The sequence below is a fragment of the Berghia stephanieae genome, chromosome 5, assembly GCF_034508935.2.
Source record: "Berghia stephanieae isolate SIO BIC M18660-M18661 chromosome 5, UCSD_Bste_1.3, whole genome shotgun sequence".
NCBI lineage: Eukaryota > Metazoa > Mollusca > Gastropoda > Nudibranchia > Aeolidiidae > Berghia > Berghia stephanieae.
In genome coordinates this window covers 42,007,164-42,014,663 of record NC_088364.1, presented here as the reverse complement: position 1 = coordinate 42,014,663, position 7,500 = coordinate 42,007,164, and positions in this window count along the sequence as shown.

The window sequence follows — 7,500 nt, the reverse complement described above, 5'->3', positions numbered from 1 at the left end:
CAAGCACTCCTGAGGACGTCCGCCTTGGCACTATGCTATCCCACCGCGGAATATTGCTCTCCAGTGTGGGTTAGAAGCAAGAACGTTGAGAAGGTATATGTGAAACTTCTCACGTCCATGCACATAGTGTCGGGAACGCTGGCAACAACGCCTAGAGAATGGGGCCCGATGGCAGCAATCCAGACCCCCAATGTTCGACGGGAGACGATCACAAATAACTGGCTTAGTAAGATCAAAGAGAGAGGGAATGGGGATACCCCTCTCAAGCGCATAATGGACGGTGCCCCCGTTTCGAGCTGAAATGTCCCGGCGACCCTTAAACGTAGCTTCCCTGACTTCGGACAGAGCTGCATAATGAGGTGGAAGTCGGTTGGACGAATTCAATTCCTCGAGGTGGCGAGGACATCGACTCCTCGAAACTGGGGGAGAATTTGCCTACTTTTCCACCAGCAAGAGGAGATATAGGGTCGCATCCAATGGGCTTCGGTCGAGAACCTGCTTAACAGCACGCTCACTACATCAGTGGGGGCTTGCCAACATGTACCCGTTGAGGTAACGAGCCCGAAACCGCAGAGCATTTGGTTGAACGGTGCGTTGTGACGAAGCTTCCGGGCGGGTTTGTGATGGTGCACGAGTACGATACGGAATTTGCATCTTGGATCGATCGTCATAACATAGTAGTGTGAGCACCATTAGAAGCTGCTGCTTTCCGATCGGAAGAGCGGCACACAGTTGAATCCTTGGAAAGGGCCCTTTACTCACATTCTCTCACCATTTTCAGGTGTAAAATGACTACCTGCCGTTGACAGCGATCTCCTTGTCGAAGAAAAATTGTAATTTCGCTAAAAGGGTAATTTCTCGTCCTACATGTTAAAAGTTGCTGTTAGTTAGGAACTCCTTGTAAAGCGCTTTGAGCAAGTTTAGTGGATATTGCATTCTAAAAATGCTCAGGATTTTAAAAAGAAAGAATATGACAGCTTACAAAAAAGAATGAAGAAGAAAAAAATGAAATAGAAAGAACAAAATATCAAATACGGATATTGGTATGGTATACTATATATATATATATATATATATATATATATATATGAAAAGCTCGAAACTGAATTATAAACTAGTTTCTCTCTGTTACAACGTCTCTATCTACGGCATAATTCTGTAACAAAACTTTTGGTCTCATAAATCATTAAGTGGATATGAATTGCAGATCAGTTTTCGAACTCTCAATCTTTTGCCTTTGGCGTTGACTGGAGAAGACCTGAATATGCATTATGATCCAGGGAAAAATGAGGTGAAAGTGGAAATAAAAATCGTAATGACCCACGAAGAGTACAACGAAATATTTGGAGGGTATGGTATACATATTCCGTAGCAATGATTCTAAATATTTACCATTTAATTCTAACTGTTAAGAAATTACCTTAAAATTATAAAAAGGTTTGCGAGTTACTCGTAGATCAATATGTGAAAAAATAGATTCGTGATGCTTATATTTGGTAATATTTAACATAGTTTTTAAAGAAAACAATATTAACTCCCAACACTATTTTAAAAAAGTAAATTATTATTATTATTATTATTATTATTATTATTATTATTATTATTATTATTATTATTATTATTATTATTATTATTATCATTATTATTTATTATTATTATTATTACCATTATTATTAATATTATTATTATTATTATTATTATTATTATTTTATTATTATAATATTATTATTGTTATTGTTAATGCCATTTATATTTATATTAGTAACATTACTACAAATGCTTTAATAACAATAATAATCATCATCATTATCATCATCAATATGATAATCATCATCATCATTATCATCATCATCATCATCATCATCATCATCATCATCATCATCATCATCACCATCATCATCATCATCACCATCATCATCATCCTAAACATCGTCATCGTTACCATCATCCTATCCTCTGTATTAATATACGAATGATGTTTAATATCTATACAATTTCACTTTTATCATTCTCACTGTTTTAGAGAGGAAAACGAAAACGAAGATGAAACCAGAATGAAGAGATCAGCGGTAATTCACAATGGAATTACAACTAAATACCTATGGACCAACAACCGTGTTTATTATCAATTCAAAACAGTGATTTTAGTAAGTTTTTTTAAAAATAGACTACTTTTGTATTCATTCATTACATGACAATTATGCCAGTGCATGACATAATCAGTCGGAAGGTGAACATTTTGGAATATGCTCCCCAGAGCATTTTAATCTTGATTTGAAGTAAATCGGGTGATTTTTTCATGAAGTTATGGTCATCTGTATGGGAAAGGTATCCAGCTACTTTTCTCAAATTTCATACCTGTACTGTACAAGCTGTAAATAAATATCTGGAAGTGAAATTAAGCTTTGAAATTTCACGAAGGTGTACAAAAAGGGTTGATTTAATCATTTATGACAAGGACTCATTTTTTAAAATAAAAATTGACAATCTAACTAAGCTTGGCAATATCTCAGTTCAAGCCTTTTCACTATCCTTCTGATTACGTCATTCACTGTAACGTATAGTAATAGTTAAGCGCTATGTGTCCGTCCCCGAGTAAAGCATTTGCTTGATACTGAAGCGGCCACACCAACGATTAATAAATTTAAAAAATGAGCTTTTATATAGCGTAATATCCACTAAATGTGCTCAAAGCGCCTTACAAGGGGTCCCTGGCCAACAGCAACATTTAACATTTAGGACGGGACAACGCCTGGTAGGCGATATTACATTTATTTCGGACATAGACAACGCTGTAAACAGCCAGGTACTCATTATACACCTGAGTACGATGAGAGAATGTGAGTAAAGAGCCTTCTCCAAAGACTCAACTATGCGCCGGCGAGGCTCGAACCCAGGACCTTCCGATCCGAGAGCGAGTGTCATACCACAAGACCACATAGCCGCACTATTTTACAAAACCATTTCCACCAAGTGGCAACTTTCAGGTTGTAAAAGTATTTATTTACTGTCGCGATTCGGCAGTCAATAAATCTGTGATTTTATAATTTTCTACCATCTCTTATAATTTGGTATATTATAATAGTTGGCTAAATGTGTATGTAAAAAAAGATAACAAAATAAATAATACATTTGCTTTTGATCGCCATATCTACTGGTGGAAAACCCGCGATTTTTTTGATTTTTTTTTTTTTTTGGAGGGAAAAATAAAGGCTCTTTAATTATACTACTCTACTACTGCCTTGTGGAAATAAATATAGATCGAGACGAATCTTTTCAGACATCAACGATCAAAATCGTTCCGGTAATACAGTCTGTAGTTGCGCGCACCAAATGCATCTCGAGACAGAGCGACAGATGGCTATTATTACACCATCAAAGGACCGCTAATTATGGCCTAGCAGATTTTATAAATAATCATTTGAGTTAACAGGCGATAAAATAACACCTATTTTTTTTATTTGCTGAATTATCTGGATTCCTTCGTGGAATGCCTAGGCGACGATATCTTGTGATGTCGTGGCGGAAGGGCATAATTATTTTTTTTCATTTGTTTTTCATTTTGATAAAGTCCATCACCATACTTTGGCTATTAAATTATGGAGATATGAAATCACGAGTAACAAACACAACTGGATACTGGATTCTATCACTAATCGTAAACAACAAGTTGGAATTGAAGATGCAATCTCAGAGTCAGTTCCAGTACTATAAGTTGTGCCCCAAGGTACCGTTATGGGTCACTCCTGTTCCTTATCTATATCAATGATTTCCCTAAAAGATTGTCACCAGTAACTCAATTGAGACTATTTGCGGATGACAGCCTTTTGCACAGAGCAATAAGGCAGAAGGAAGACTCAGAAATTCTTCAGTGGGACCTTGATAACCTACAGTTATGGGACCATGACAATGTCATGGAATTTTACCCACAAAATTCAAAACGCCAAGTCTTGACAATTACCAACGAAAGTACGATAATACCATCAAAATATACAATACACACACTAGAAGAAGTCACCAAAGCAAAATATCTCGGAGTAACGATAACCAATCGCCTGACCTGGAAAAACCACATTGCAAATATATACAGAAAGGCAAACTCCACCATGGGATTCTTGAGAAGAAACCTCTTCGACTGCTAAAAAAAAACATAAATATACAGTACGGTATAGGATCCTATCAATCCTCCGAAATTAAGGAAATAGAATCCATCCAAAAATCATGGCCATATATGACACTCCATTTGAAACCATTGAAGGAAAGGAGAGAGAAGAACAAACTTAATGCATTTTACAAAGGCCAAAAAACCCAGGTCAGGTTGCCATTACAAGGCCACCAACCGAACAAGAGGAAATCTGGCAAATTTATGTTGCCACAATCTAGAGTGGACTACCATCTTCACTCGTTTCTGCCCTCAACTATAAGATTGTGGATCCCGGTAAAACAATTGTGATGCTGAGCTGATGAGTCTTCCACAAGGAAGTTTCAGCTTGAACAGGAAGAAGAAGAAGATGAAAACGTAGTAGTAGTAGTAGTAGTAGTAGTAGTAGTAGTAGTAGTAGTAGTAGTAGTAGTAGTAGTGGTAGTAGCAGTAGTAGTAGTAGTAGTAGTAATAGTAGTAGTAGTAGTAGTAGTAGTAGTAGTAGTAGTAGTAGTAGTAGTAGTAGTAGTAGTAGTAGTAGTAGTAAAAGAAGAAGAAGAAGAAGAAGAAGAAGAAGAAGAAGAAGAAGAAGAAGAAGAAGAAGAAGAAGAAGAAGAAGAAGGACCTTTGATAATTAACAGATTCATTGCGAAATTCAAGGTTTGAGAGTTTTTGCCATGTGAGGCTCATTTAAATCGATTGATATTTGGAAAACGAGTTTTCTGGCTAAATTTCCAATATATGATTTTCCATAATACGGCAGTTGTCTGGTTAAATGTGATGGGATAAGAAGTGAATTGATCACAGTAAATATTATGTTGACATTCAAAATAGTGTATAATATCTAATTATTTTATCTTAGGTGTTCATCGAGAGTTGGTATGTTACCGGCCTACAGAAAGAGAGTTCAAACTATTTCTTTCGACGAAGGTTGTAGACACGTAAGTATTTAACCTATAGGGGTTTTTGTTATTGTTTTTGCCATCGGGGTTTATGAGTAATTCTCAATTAACTGTATTAACCAGACTACAAAAGTTTCAGGCGACACATAGTTTTGTGTGTTGGTCCGTTATACTTCCGGATGGCAATGCTGTGAGCTTCTTAGACAAGCGCATACCATCCATTCGTACTATCTATGTGGGGTTTTTTCTTCTTTGCTTTATATTTCTCTGAATGAGAAACTTTTATTTTCAATGTATACACATTGAAATTTTGTAGCGAAATGACCAACCCGGCATTCGTCTCCACAGCATGGCAAATCTTGACCATCAGCTCTTAGAATAAGGAGGAGGAAGAAAGGAAGTAATAAAAATGGAAAGCAGATCTCTCTCTCTCTCTCTCTCTCTCTCTCTCTCTCTCTCTCTCTCTCTCTCTCTCTCTCTCTCTCACACACACACACACACACACACACACAACAATATATATATATATATATATATATATATATATATATAGAGAGAGAGAGAGAGAGAGAGAGAGAGAAGAGGGGGGGGGGGGGGAATGGAAACAGCATTGGGGGTGGAAGGTGACAGATAAGCCCTTCAGTAAGACATATTTACTGAGGGTGAACAGTTCTCACTGTCGATAGGTAAGACTAAGTTGACGTCACTCCGGTCTTTGTTGTTGCTTTTTACTATCGGCGTTTATGAGTAATTCTCACTCAACTATAGATAGAATGAAGATGACGTCACACATGCCTTTGTTATTGTTTTTTGCCATCCGCGTTTGTGAGTTGTTCTCACTAAACTGTATTAACCAGACTATAAAAGTTCATGGTTACACAGAGTTTTGTGTGTTGGTCCGTTATACTTCCGGATGGCAATGTTGTGAACTCCTTGGCCAAGCGCATTCTATCTATATTAGAGCTAACCCACACCGGAGACTGACTCCGACAACCCGGCACTGCCGTCCTCTGCCGTCTTTCGGATAAAGACGTCCGGCACGGACAAAATAAAGAAAAGAGCCGCTATACCTACCCATACCAAGCTCAGTAAAAAAAAAAAAGTCGGCAGAGGAAGTCGGGTGCTTGATATGGGTTGGTATAGCAGCTCTTCTCTTTATTCTTAGTATTTTGTCCGTGCCCGATGTCTTTATCCGTGTATGTGCACCTCACATTCACTGGCAAAATTTGCCTCCTTGAGGTGCCTCTTTTGGCCTAAGAAAAGGAAAGAGTCACTGGTAGCTAAATTGGAATTGTAAGTGGGGTGTTCCACGACTTCAAGAAAACTTCCTCTTTCAATTTGATCGTGCTTTTGTGTGAAGATTATCGGTATCCAACGGGTTCATGCTTCTCGGTAACCCAAAATTTCTCGAAAGATATATCCAAGCCTATGAAAAATGTCGGATTGTTTTATGAGACGATTGGCTTGATTAAGATAAATATTGACAATTTGTTCCTGATTTGCTTCATTTGATGCAGTTTGTGGACTACCACTTCGAGCCTGCTCATGAATGTTGGTGGAATCAGCGTCCGTTCCAGTTAAGAACTTAGCCCACCTTTGAACTGTTCGAATACCATAAACACGTTTCAGCTATTTATGAATGTGTGCTGGTGTACATCTCTCTGCAGTAAGGAACTCAGTCACAGTGTACGAGGTTGAGTCAAAAGGAAATGGGAGAGATGACCTGCTGAGTTCATTCATTTTCATGTGAGGTCATATTCGGCTCAATTAAACTTACATATGTACTCTTTAAACCGAAAGTTGAAAATTTTAATTCTGTCAAACTTTGACAAAGTTATGGCAGTTCAAAATGGCTGATGCCACGAATGTCTGTCAGCGACAGGAAAATGTCATTGAATTTCTTGTTTTCGAAGAAGAAATCTCGAGCAACCTTTTTAAAACGTCTTGAGAAAGTTTATATTCCCAGGCATTTTGTAGAGGCAATGTTTTTAGTTGGTTTGAACGTGTATCTCGTCATTAAGAAGACAATGAGATGCAATCCAATACCTAACTTGAAACCCCTTCACCCATGTCTTTATCTGACAAATCTTGTGATGGTCACCGTCCAAGCAATGTCAACTCAGTAAATCAAATAAAGACTGAAGCATTGATCAGATATGATGGAAGAACTCTTGACGAGATAGCAAATACAAATAGTCATTGAAACGACTGAAGCAAGAATTTGTCGAGTTATACTGGATTTGGAGATGGAACGAACAAAAGTGTCGAAAAGGGAGGTAATCGATGGACAACGCTGTCTCACCCTACGTATTCACTAGACTTGACACTCTCAGGCTTCCATCTTTTTGGACCGCTGAAGGAGGCAATGAGGAGACATCGCTTTGAAGATGGTGAAGAAGCCAAGACAGTAGTGAAAAACTGGCTTAAGGATCAGTCAACTCAGTTTTAAGAGGACGG